The sequence below is a fragment of the Heptranchias perlo genome, chromosome 2, assembly GCF_035084215.1.
Source record: "Heptranchias perlo isolate sHepPer1 chromosome 2, sHepPer1.hap1, whole genome shotgun sequence".
Classification (NCBI taxonomy): Eukaryota; Metazoa; Chordata; class Chondrichthyes; order Hexanchiformes; family Hexanchidae; genus Heptranchias; species Heptranchias perlo.
Window position 1 is genome coordinate 14169823 of NC_090326.1, and position 14097 is coordinate 14183919.

Genomic DNA, 14097 nt, shown 5'->3' on the forward strand with positions numbered 1-14097 from the left:
GCATCACCTCGCACTTTTCCGGGTTAAATTCCATTTGGTGAAGCACTTTAAGAAAGTCACTGACAGGAGCTTTGAACGTTCTCGGGGGGCTTGTGTCCTCAGGATATCCCTTCTTGGCACAATTTACCTTCTGCATTGAGTTTGGATTCTCCCGTCAGTGTGTCATAGAAAACCAAAGTTTGTAGTTGAGTTGCCTGGGCCAGCTTGAACTAGAGAAGGACCACCTTCTGAATACTGCGTCAAGATCTTACAATCTGTATCTCGAGGAAGGAATGCGTATGAGTATAAACCACCTATGTAACTTTTAGAATTGTGTAGATGCTCCCTATCTCACTTATTTATGAGAGGGATTGTTTGATCAACTACATAAGGATTTGATGGAATTGAGAGGAGTCATCCAATTTGGAATGAAAGAAGATCTAAGTTTACACTTGGATGGATCTTTTGCAGTGATCCACCCAGCCTCTATTTAACTATCGTACTGACTCAATCTTGGCCAGCCCAAGCCTTCTTGCAGTCTGGGTTTAAATTTCCACATTGTTCAGTCCAGTCTGCAGGACTAACTTCTCAGCAGATGAGCAGATTGAATCAACACGTCACCTCTTATTTGCACCATAACACCATTCCAAACCATTCATTCTGCCAGTTCTTTCACTGCCATCCATATAGACTGTCAAAGTCCGTCCAGTGAAAGTTGAACGATAATGAAAGTTGACAGCCAGGGAGTTGTGTAAACTCTACCACAACTAACCATTAACTCCACAACTGAGCTCAAGGAATGAGCCGATGTTCATCCTCTGTGAAATATAAAACCACCTGAATCACAAGCGATTGTTAGCTGTAAATAATTACTGTTAATGGTTCAAAACCATAGGGCAAAAAGTATTTCTTTAAGGAGAAAATATCACTTAGAGAAGGGAGAAAGACAACAAAAACAGCACATTGACTTTAATAGATAGATACACAGTATTGTCTTTTTGCAGAGCAGCTGATAACATCATCTGAAGTTTTAAAGTTAGGAGTAATTTGTTTCTCTTTTCAAAAATGTTACGTTAATAGGCATGGTCAATGGGAATGTCTATAGGACTATCAGTGGAAACTTAGTGACATGGTGGTTTATCTGGACACTTCTGGGAGCTAAGGGTTGAGATGCAGGTCACTCTGATGGGGTGAAGGTCTCTCTCTGCTGGCTTTGAGGATCCCGATGTGAAATGAGTTTGATCAGTTTCTAGTGAGGGTGTTACCCAAACCAAATCCCGGTAAGATCTATCTTCCTAATATTTGAGGCAGCTGTTTTTGAACAATTGTGTGAGAGCAATTGTCTGATTTGATATTAATCGGTGGTAAGATCAAAACGATCACATTTGGAGATGCGTACAGCAGTTCTGGAAAACAGAGGGGAGAACACCACCTCCAATGGCAGCAGCAGTCACACAACTGGGCGAGGGGAAAGGGAAGGGGCGAGGGGAAAGGGCAAAGGGAAAGGGTGAGGGTGAGGTCAAGTGGAAAGGCGAGAGCGAGGGAACAGGGCGAGGGCTAGGGGAAAGGGTGAGGATAAAGGGCAAGGGCAAACATTGTCAGAGTCAGGAATTTAGAACAAGAAAGTTATATTCCACCAATATGTTTCTCTAGCAGCTGGGTTCCAAATCCAAAAATTAGGCCATTGTTTTTACTTTTATTGTTGAACTATAATTGAATCCGTTTAATAATAAAAACCCTGATATTTAATTTGTTGTAATTTCATAAGAGTTACTAATTTCTGCGATTAATAATCAGAACTGCTTCAGTTTGTTTCGTCCCTCGGGAGTAATAAAAGGCTAGAAGACTACGATTGGTGCATGGACGATTGAAGAATTTTATGGGGCTCGATTTTCAAATCAAAGTGCGGGTGCGTTGGGGACGGCGGCGGGGGGGGCTGGGAAAATCGGGAAAATCCCGAGCGGGTAAGGAAGCCGGCTCCAACCCGCCGACTTCTGCATCTCACACAGACGCATCAGTATGCGTGCATCCGTCTGGAATGTGGAAGTCCCGCCGACTTTAAATATTTAAAGCACTTATTAACGTCGTTGAACTTGTTAAGTTTTTAATTTCATGGCGATTGAGGCAGGGGAGCGATTTTCATTCAGCCTTGGTGTGTTCCCCGTGCTGTGGGAAACACTCCATGTTGTAGGAGACCGGCAGCCATTTGGACATTTTAATGCCTGTTTGACAGATGGGGATAAACGGTCATTTATTGCAGCAGGGCACTCAGTTCTCTCAGACAAACTTTTGGCTGGGAGATCTTTGTGTTTAGACTGAAAATTCTTGGTTGACACAGAATTGTTCTATTTACAAATATTTACCAACTTTTTGGACCCCCTCAAACTGACACCATCAGGATGGGGTGCGGGGCGCCATGGCTGCATTCACCAGTACATCCGAGGACGAGGAACATCACCATCCTCGCCAGGCACAGTGTGCACTTCCGCCACTTGGAGCTCCACAACACAGTGCTGCGCCACAGGGACCTGCACAAGAGCACAGAGGGCAACAACAGAGAGAGCGACATTTCAGGAGGCACTACCCTCGCCTCAGGGTCTACAGACCGAGGCTCAGCTTTCTGGACCTCTCTGAGGAGCAGTGCGTATTTTTAGGCTGAGAGTAAGTTGCCAGGTAGTCGCAGACATCTGCAGCCTCCTTCATGCTGAGCTGCTCCCGGATGGGCCGAGCAGCATCTCATTACCCGTCGCTGTTAAATTGACCACTGCCCTCAACTTCTTCGCCTCCGGATCATTCCAGGGTGCCACCGGGGACATCGCCGGGGTCTCTCAGCCATCTGCACAAAAGTGCGTAAGGCAGGTCACTGACAGCTTGTTTCACAGGGCCTCGCACTATATCAACTTCCCCATGGACGACCTCAGCCAGACAGAGAGGACAGTGGGATTCCACTCTGTGGCTGGCTTCCCACGGGTACAGGGTGCAATTGATTGCACCCATATAGCAATCTGAGCACCTCCACACGAGCCAGGACTGTTCATCAACAGAAAGGGCTATCACTCCATCAACACTCAGCTCGTTTGTGACCACCGCAAAAGATTCCTTCATGTGTGTGCCAGATTCCCTGGCAGCTGCCACGATTCCTTCATTCTGAGGGAATCCAACATCCTGGGCCTCTTCTATGCACCGAACACCCTTAAGGGCTGGCTCCTTGAGGACAAGGGATACCCCCTGCACACGTAGCTCCCGACACCTCTGAGGAACCCCATCAGCGAGCAACAGAGTCGATACAACGAAGCCACATTGCCACCAGGTCTATAATTGAACATGCGATAGGGCTGCTCAAGATGCGATTTTGGTGCCTCGATTATTCTGGGGGAGCACTTCAATACGCACCATCGAGAGTGGGTTGAATTATAGTAGTGTGTTGTGGCGCAACAGAGAGGGGTACCTGTTGATGAGGCCCCATCCTCTCATCCACCATCCACATCTGCCATCCCCATTGAGCAGGAGCAGGAGGAGGACGAGGACGAGGACGAGGAGGATGAACCCATGGGCAGAGCAACGGTTCACCTGGCTGCTAGTGAGGCCAGGGAGTCACTGATATTTGAACGGTTCTCCTAAGATCAGAAAGTGTAAAGAGTCCAGTGTTCGCACCACCTACAAAGAGCCGTACCAACATCAACCCCCCCACCCTGTACAAAACAGTCCTGCAACTACACATACACCCACTGTAAAGTGACCCACTGGGGGTGGCATCAAGTGTCACCGTTCATGGTGAATCACGTGAATGGGTGCTATCACAAAAGCCAGATAAGAATGGGCAAGACGTGGCAGTGGTGGTGAGAATGATAACATTGATAACAAAAAACAAATAGAAATGAAAAACATGACAGTCCGTCAGACAGCCTCGTGCATCCCCTTCGTGATCACAAAACCTTCGCCTTTCTCTTCCTACTACTTCCATATGGTGCATCCCCTGTGGCTGCAGCAGAGGTAGTGGCCAGTTGCTCATGTTCATGCTCTGACTGCTTAGATGCTTTGGGCCTACGCCCTCTGGGTTTTGCAGCTCTTGAGGGTTCCTCAAAGACTGTTCCACCAGCACCTGTGCAGGGGCAGGCTCAACCACCTGGAGAGGAGGCAGCATTATGGGTACTGGTTGAGAAGGGAGCAACGGGTGAGACGTGGGGGCGCTTTGAGTGGCATCCCCACTTCCATGTCCCCTTTCGCCATCATCCCTCTCCTGGGCCAGGCCCACATCACTCCTACCAATCTGCTGGAGAACAGTTTGGAGGACACGTGTGATGCCTTGGAAGACCACTTCTAAAGTATCTGTCAGCCTGTTTAAGGCAGCAGAATGTTGTTCACCACGAGTCCGAACAGCCGTTATCAGGGCCTGAATGGACTCATTTGTGAGCCGTGCTTGAAGCTCAATGGAGGCTAGCCTTCCCTCCATCGCAGACATTCCCGCACTTACCCGCGACACTATCTCAAACATTTCCACAGTCACTTGTGACACTATCTCAGACATTTCAGCAGTTACGTCCGACACTATCTCAGACAGTTGCTCATGTCCTTGTGACACTATCTCAGACAGTTGCTCACGTCCTTGTGACACTATCTCAGAGATTCCCTCCCGTACCTGTGCCACCATTCCACTAATGCAGGAGTTGGTCTCCTCCATCCTCTGCGCGATTGTGGTGAGTGCACGTGGCACCTGTTCCAGCACCTCGCAAATGTGCTGCTGTCCCTCGATCATTCTCCTTTTAAAGGATGGCCCTCGGGGTTCAGCATCTGCGTCCAGCTGAGCAGAGCCTGGAGAGGAGTGCGTCCACCGACGCGGACTCTCCGCAGCTGCCCCTGCCACCAGTATCTGCTCGTGCTCACTTGTGTGTGGTGACTCATCAGGTGTCAATCCAACTAACTGACTACTAGGACCCACCGAGGTGTGAGTGTCTGCGCTGGTGGATGGCTCGCTAAGATGTGACGGTGCACCCTCAGAGGCCTAGAACTCCTCTGAGGAATCGCCCTCTGCCGTCACTGCAGTCGTTGAAGGGCCTGTATGAGAACTGAAGTTAATATTAAGCATCATCACAGATGTGTCATGTTGCAACAAGCATACTGAGGTGTTCAACATGCCAATCATTGTTAACATCAATTCATGTTGTGTGTGATGAATGTTAAAGTTCTGTCACCAGATATTTGTGAGGTGCCAGTCTCGGCGTCCCCAACAGACAGGCACTCGAGGGTGTGACTGATCTCCAGGGCCTCCTCCTCCGCGTCTGTGAGGACCACTATTTGTTGTGGCCCCCCTCCAGTCCTCGCCCTCTCCCGTGCATTTTGCACTCTCTTCTCCTATAAGGGGAGAAAGTACAGACGTGTGAGTGAGTGATGGTGAAGTGACCAACCGATGAATCCATTGGTTTGGGTGAGGCTGACCGTGAAAGAGATGCATCAGAGGGTGATTATTGGACAGAGACATCACATTGTAAGAGGGTTGGGGTGAGTGGTAGTGGTGGGGTCACAAATGGGGAGGTGAGGAAGTGCTCAGAAAGTGAAGGTAAGTTGAGGATGAGCCTTAAGTGGGTGTGAGGAGTGATGTGATGGAGTAGTCTTTGCAGTGCAGAATGAGTTGGGGGGGGGGTTGGGGGGGGGTGGGTGATGTGGAACACGGAATGCAGGAGAATCAATAAGTGTACTCACTTTTGCTGACCTAGTTAGGTGATTGAAACATTTCCTGCACTGGACCCAGGTGCGGGAGATGTTGCTGCTCCTGGTGACCTCCTCTACCACCTCGAGCCAGGCCTTCTTGGTGGCAGAAGCAGGGCACTCCCTCCTATTGGCCGGTAAAACACTTCCCTCCTCCTCCCCACCCCGGCCAGTAGCACTTGGAGTGAGGCATCATTAAATCTTGGAGCAGTCTTGCCCCTACGCTGCTCCATTGTGTCGTTTTGTTCCAGCAAAAGCCATTGGAGCAATGGCCCTTTAAATAGAGCTTCTCCAACTGACAGCCTGTCATGCGGGTGTGCAGTCCGCCCGCTACGCAGCTTTCGGCCGGCAAACCCGGACACCACGTTAAGGACCACCAATTAGCTTGCGATCGTGTGGGGAACGGTGTGCCACGCGCTCTTTGACCTTCCCCCCCCCCGGCTGCCATCCCGCCGCCATTTGAAATTCGAGCCCATGATGTTCCATTATCCCTTATTTTAATACTTTAATACCTCTGTAAAAATAACAGATAAAGTAGTGTAGAGCAAACACTTTAAGGATTCACATGCTGATATGACAAACAAGCATTTCTAGGCTTTAATAATTTGAACCAGTGTGAGCAGACATTCAAAATGATAGGTGCTGGTCGACCTCCCATTGCATTCCTCATAGACAGTCAGGACTAAGGTAGACTTCAAGTGAAATGGGGCTAGAGGGATGGGGATAATCAGAACAGGGCACCGAGACCTAATTCAGTGGCCATCTGAAAGTTGTACATTCAGTCCCTTCTTTGTATTCTCATTATAAATTCCTATATCCTATATTTATATTTCAAACTGCTCCTGTGAACATGCACAAGGGCGTAAATACAGTGTGCTAAGTTTACTTGGGTAGTTTCCATTATAAATGTTCAAAAAGTTGACAGGTAGTTTACATAGACATAAGATATTTAATACGTTATAGGTAGATAATTAGAAGAAGTAAACAGAAAATGAAAACAAAATCAGTATAATATTTGATTTCTACTTTTTCAAACATTACTTATGTTTGTACAGAGGCCTGGGGCCTGTGACACTCATCATGCTTTTTGTTTGTCTGGTAGCGCCTGGCTCATTGTCCAGATGACCTGCCCCTTGCCCCTCCTTCCCCCCACAATGTGGCGTTCAGTGAACCCCTCACCCCCCCACCACCCACCTTGGAAAGTGCCAGGGGGGGGAACAGGCCAGCCAGTAGCCTTACAATGGGGCCCTGTTGTCCTGGCTTGTCTAGAGAGATGTACCCAGAGCCTCAGTCAGTAAGTTATGTAGAATGGGCTGTCCACCCTTTGTCTGGTGAGGTCGGCCCACTTGTGTTCAGCAACTGATCACATGGCACTTGGACCCTGTTACTGGCTGAACGGTCTCTTTATTCCACACTGGATTCCTTTCGTTGGGCTCCTCATCCTAATTTCACCGAAATAGCACTGACCAAAATATTATCTTGTGTTGCACAATTCGTCTTAATATTATTAGATATTTTGTTTGCATGAAAAATAATTCCCTGTTCACCCTGTGCACAAATGCTTTTCAATTTAAGGGTGAGCTTCTGTGGTTATTAAAGTGAGGGAAGGAAGTCAATCCTGAGATTAGAACACTTGTTCGCATCAGTACCCAACTCAGGCTCAGGCACTCCATGACTGAGTACAGTATACATTAGATCTATGATAACCTTTCCTCCCTCATACATTCCTTTCAGCCCAGCATTGGAATGAATCCTCTGGTGTTCCAGTGTTATAAACATGGCTCAATTCAGTCTCAGAAGATTGCCTTTCCTCATTGTTCTGCAGACAAGGTGCTAAATGAACTGAAAAGCAATACAGATGGAAACTGAAAATACATTTTAAAATTCATGCTAACATGACACACCAATAATCTAACGAAAAATAATATACTCAAAGCTATGAGATTGATCAGATTGTTGGCAAAGTCAGCACTCTTTTCAGCTCTCGACTTTACCCTTTGTAAATAAAAACAATACGTACTGTAGCAAAACCCACAATTGTCATTCATTATTACCTAAACCTCCATTTTCTCAAGGACTATTCTTTCAGACAAAGGGGAATTTACAATCAGTGATTCTTCAGTAAAGTAATCCTTTGATCCCTTTCACATCGATAATCTTTAGTTTATGTCCTCTGATCTTTCTATGTATAAAATGACCAGTGGTGGAATGTGAAAATGATACAGGTTTTTTCTCATGATTCTCTCTTTGGTTTCTACACAATGTCAACTCCCTGGGGGCGGTGGGGTGGGTGGTGGGGGTGGTGGGTGGTGGAGGGGGTGGTGGTCAAAGGGAAAACCCCTTCACTGGCTGGAGCCATCATGTTTGTCAGAGGTCAATCATCGCAGCCCCAAGACAGCTCTGCAGGAGCTCCTCAGGGAAGAGTCTTCAGCCCAACTACCTTCAGCTGTTTCACCAATGACTTTCCCTCCGTCATAAGGTCAGGTTGCTAACAATTCCACAGTGTTAAGCTCCATTCACAACTTCCACGATAATGAAGCAACCCATGCCAACCTACAGCAGGGTCTGGACAACATCCAGACTTGGACAGATATGTAGCAGGTCCCATTCGTGACACATAAGTGCCAGGCAATGACCATCTCCAATAAGAAAAGGCTCAACTACCTCCCCCCGACCATCAATGGCATCACCATCGCCGGGAGCCCCACCATCAACACCTTGGGGGTTACCACTGACCAGAAGCTGAACTGGACCAGCCATATCAAGAATGTGACTACTAAGGCAGAACATAGGCTGGGCATTCTATGATGAGTGTCTTGTCTCCTGACCTCTTGAATTCCCTCCCTAACAATATTGTGGGAGCACCATCACCACAAGGACTGCAGCTGTTCAAGGAGAAGGCCCAGCACCACCTTCCCAGAGCAACTAGGGATGGACAATAAGTGTGACCTTGCCAATATCATCTGAGAACAAATTAATTTTTACGTGTTTGCATTAGGTTGAGTTTCATTTAATCCAAATAAAATCTATTTTTATTTCGGAGCATTATTAAAAGAGAAACACGGTCATCAGGTGATCAGCTTAAGGGGAAAAGAGTGCGGAGGATTTCCTGACATAAATCCAGTAATTGTGGGTTATGGAAATCTGTAAACCCATAGGACCTAAAGCTGATGATAGAAGCTTAGCCTACTCACTGAACCCTGAAAGGATGGTTCGATTAAACTGCCATTGATTGCAAATTGAACGCAAGCTAAAGAAAGCGAATAAGATAGAAATTAGTTTGCATGGATACAGAAGGACAATATTGCGATCGTTTGATCTGCCAAAACACTGAGAGACTTCAGAAAGCTACCGGACAGAACTGATTGAGCATAATGTGATGTGTATTACTTGTTTTATTCTTTTGAATACATAAAGTTTTTTTTTGAGTGAAATATAGTCATACAGTCGTTGTGTAATGGACTAAATATCAGAAGGAAGGTTAAGAATGTCCTCCTTCTGTGCTGTATCATTCTATGATATTAAGGAGATGACAAGGCCATTTAGGTGTTTCCAGGAATGTGGGAACATGCAACAAGCAGGAAGCATCCCTATTGGGGGTAATGGGCTACTGTAATGGGGGAGCCCAGGTACTATGGAGGGATAAGAGAGTGGGCAGATTGAGGGCAGTGCTAGAGGGATTTCATTGACAAGTCATCATTATATATCCACTCTCTTAATCTGATTTGCCTTTTTATATCATTCCTCTATCTCTTTCCTTCTCTTTCCCTTTTGTCAAGTCACACAGATTGAACTAGGTGCAACAATTGTAAACAATTTTACAACACCAAGTTATAGTCCAGCAATTTTATTTTAAATTCACAAGCTTTCGGAGATTTTCTCCTTCCTCAGGCAAATGTTTCAAGATCTCCTTGAAGCCTACGCATTTATACATATTGAACAATAATACATGGTGTTTACAGACTGCCCCTGCAACTGCCCGTTGCCAAGGCAATCACCGTGTTCAGACAGAGAGGTGTTACCTGCAGAACCTCCGAATACACATTCAACAAAAAAACAAACAGGGAAAAAAAACAGAGAAAAAAAAAACACAGAGAGAGGCAGAAACATCCGGAAGGCAGAGAGAGCCAGCAAATGACCCATTATATTAAAAACAGATAACATTTGTTCGCTGGTGGGGTAACGTGTAGCGTGACATGAACCCAAGATCCCGGTTGAGGCCGTCCTCATGGGTGCGGAACTTGGCTATCAATTTCTGCTCGACGATTTTGCGTTGTCGTGTGTCGACACCACGAGGTGCAACAAGGTAGAATGACTAAATGTGTCACAGCTTAAGGGCTTACTGTTGGAACTGGTGTGTGCCTGTGATGGAGCAGATAGTGTGATTTTAGTTGATGTAATCAATGAGTCCTGCTCACAGCTATAGACAGAGTAGTGTTATTGTATTGTCTTTTCTTACCTGCTGTGTTAGTGTGTCTATTGTCTCACTCTACCCTCTATGAATATTTGCAGGTTCTCTCCCGAACCTGTGCTGTAACTTCAGTGGAAGATGGAGGGAAAGCCTGGAGAATCTACCTAAATTGAGAAAGGGGATCTGTCCATGTTCTAAGAAAGGAGGAATTCCAGTGGTGAGGTTTATGCCCCCATTATATATATCTAGGTTATAGACTAGGTTAAAAAAACCTTAACGTCAGTGCATACGCCCTGTCAACTTTTTCCATTATAATTTCCTGTGTCCACATTTGTAATGGAAAGTGCCTGTGTAAACTTGCCAAGGTGTAATTATATCCTCTTCCTAGTGGAGGTGCTGCAACACTACCACTCGCTGGAAGGTACAATTATAGTGTGGCAAGTTTACATAGCCATTTTCAATTGTAAATTTAGAGATAGGAATTTATAATGGAAATACAAAATTAAGGACAGAATGTTTGGGGCGATTCTCGCTGCCCTCGCCTGATGATAACGGGGGGGGTGGTGGTGTTGCCATTTTAGGTTGGATCAGGTCAGTGCCTGTGCAGTGCACATTCTGACCAGTTCCACGGGCAATGAGGCCGAAGAGGCCTCCAAAGAGAAGTGTTGAATTATTTTTGTGAGCCCCGGAGGAGCTCAAGGGCCCATAAAAATAACTTGGGCTGCTGCCATCCCGGGACATCTCATCTCAGCTTACCCTGCTGGCAGCCACCCTGGCCTGACATTGTGGTCACAATCCGGCAAGCTGCATCAGGAGGCCTGTTTGATGCCCCACAGCTCACCTAGTGAATTTAAACAAGCCCAGGGCCTCAAAACGGCAGGGGCTTCTTCACATTAGAACATAAGAACATACGAAATAGGAGCAGGAGTAGGCCACACGACCCCTCGAGCCTGCTCCGCCATTCAATCAGATCATGGCTGATCTTCGACCTCAACTCCACTTTCCCGCCAGATCCCCATATCCCTTGATTCCCCTAGAGACCAAAAATCTATCGATCTCAGCCTTGAACACATTCAACGACTGAGCAAACTGAGCAGTAGTGGTCGGCCAGCGGTTACACAACCCACCTGATGTTCCTTTCCATTGACTTCAATGAAAAGGAACATCTGGCAGGTGTATAATGGGCGGTCAATTTGCTGCCGCCCATTTTACATTGATTTTTACCCCTCCTTTGTGCAGCGTCACTGTTGATCGACAAGTGTTTTCTGTAATTGTGTTTCTGTTACTAAGTTTGTATTCGATGGTTTGTCATTGAGTGTCCACTTGGATGACATTTTTTATGCAATGCGTTTGAGTTTTATTTCATTATTAACCCAGGGCAAAGCAAGAGGAAAATATAAACATGGAAAATGAACAAATCCATTTCAGTTATATCATACAGTTAGAAATTCATTTATCAAAAATATACAGTATTTGCAAAGAGTGAGTGATGCCAATTGTTTCTCTCACGCTCATTTTGCAATTCACAATTGTAATAAATCAACGGGTAATACAAACAGGTTCTTTTTGAAAAAAAAAAGTATTTATAGTTTACATCACCAAATGAACAAATTCATTTTAATGATTACATTCATAGTCGTAATATAAATAATGAGCAAAGTCTCTCATTCACAGACTAATCGGTAATCAGCTGCATTACTGATCGGAGATATTCTGATGTATCCATGCATCAGTGACAAGAATGCAAACTGCCCAGAGTTTGATGCCAATACTGGGGCTTCAGTACAAACATAAGGCACCGATTAGCCAACGTTGAGGAAAGCTAATGTTGATTTCCATTCCATCCATGGGCCTTTCATCATTCATGCAGAAAGGCCTGGGAGTCTTGTGTTGACCATCAGTAAGGCCCAAAGTTACCCACAGGGCCACCAGTGCAGAGTTAACCTCCAATGCAGTCAGAGGAATATTCCAAAGATCCCAATGCATTAGGGGATCTGCAGGGTGAGGTGGGAAATGCAACATGCAGTTTTTTTTCCTCCCCAGAACTGGAATAATCAACTATATTAAGGTATTTCCTCCAGAACCCAACCAAGGTGGCAGGACAAATTAATAAGGCTTTTGAGAAAGCTTACGGGATCCTGGGCTTTTTTAACAGAGGCATATAGTACAAAAGCAAGGAAGTTATGCTAAATCTTTATAGGCCTCAGCTGGAGTAGGAAAGATGACAAGGCCTTGAAGAGGATGCAAAGGAGATTTACTAGAATGGTGACAGGGATGAGGGACGTCAGTTATGTGGATAGACTAGAGAAGCTGAGGTTGTTCTCTTTAGAGCAAAGAAGGTTAAGGGGAGACTTAATAGAGGTGTTCAAAATTATTAAGGGTTTTGATAGGGTAGATAGGGAGAAATGGTTTCCACTGGCAGGAAGGTTGGTAACCAGAGGACACAGATTTTAGATAATTGGCAAAAAAGCCAGTGGGGAGATGAGGAGAATTTTTTTTACTCAGAGGGTTGAAATGATCTGGAATGCACTGCTTGAAAGGGTGGTGGAAGCAGGTTCATTAGTAACTTTCAAAGGGGAATTGAATGTATATTTTAACAGGAAAAATTTGCAGAGCTATGGGGAAAGGGCAGGGGAGTGGGACTAATTGGCTAGCTCTTTCAATGAGCTGGCACAGGCGTGATGCGCCTCCTTCAGTGCTTTATCATTCTATGACTCTATAAGAACTAATAAACACTTATTATATTGCAACCTTCTGTCATCCTGGAAATCGACCTTTGGGATTGGGAAATTGATGCTGCCATCTCCGCTGGGTCACCAGCTCTCTCTGACTCTACTGTAATTTTTCTTCTTGTTTTTTTATTTCTTGTGTCTTTGTTTTCAGATGGACTATAGTCTGTGGCAATCAGAAGAATTGACAATAGGTGTTCACTGATCTCAGTATGACTGGGTCATTGCAGGAAGGAGGGCTCTGATTTTTCCAGGGGTTATGATTTATGGTATTATGTAGAAAGCGATTCATTATTACAAACTTGGAGCAGAATCTCTCAGTGTATCTAAGGACATTTATGTTAAAGAAAGAATGAAAGACCATGCTTGACAAAGAGTTCTTTGAGGAGAAGACTGATAGTATTGATGGGGAAATGCAGTGGATGTGGTTTACATGGACTTTCAGAAAGCCTTTGACAAGGTATCACACAGGAGACTATTGAGATATGGGAATAGAATGGGCACAAGGGGTTAGGTCCACTGATCATGTGGAGGATAAACACCAACACAGACTGGTTGGGCTGAATAGCCTGTTTATGTGTTGTAATTTCTAAGTCATTCTATGCAATACAGCACCCCTTACAACCTTAAGATGTCCCAAAGCACTTCACAGTCAATTAATTATTTGGAAATGTTAACAATATTGTTATAGCGAGAACAGCAATCAAGAGGAAGGAGATAAATGACCAGATAATCTGTCTTGGTATTGGTTGAGGTGTAAATGTTGACCAGGACACCAAGAGAATACCCCTGCCCTTTGAGTAATTCCATGAGATCTTTCACACTTGAATAGGCAGACAGAGCCTCAGTTTAACATCTCTTCTAAAAGACGGCACCCCTGACAATGCTGCATTCCCTGACAATAGCCTGTCCCCCTTCTGAGAGAAAATGAGCTTGGAGGGAATTGCAAGAAAGATCGATGAAAGGATTGCGATAAGCATCTCAACGTTCACTGACCACCATCAGTGATCCATGAGGGAGACTGGCCAGGGACCTGGCCATTGGGAGTGACTCACTGGGGTGAGAGAACCAACCAAATGCCTACCACAGAGGATAGAGATGTAAAGAGTTGGGATTGGAGGACCTGAATGAACCATGGTCAGTGGCAGCTGATCTATTAGAACCCTTGAAACAAACTCCTCTCACCACCGACCTGCTAGCATTTTTTTCTTGCTTGCCAGACCTCCTTCGTTTCATGGGACCTTTCAGTGAAATATAATCCCGTTCCCTCTT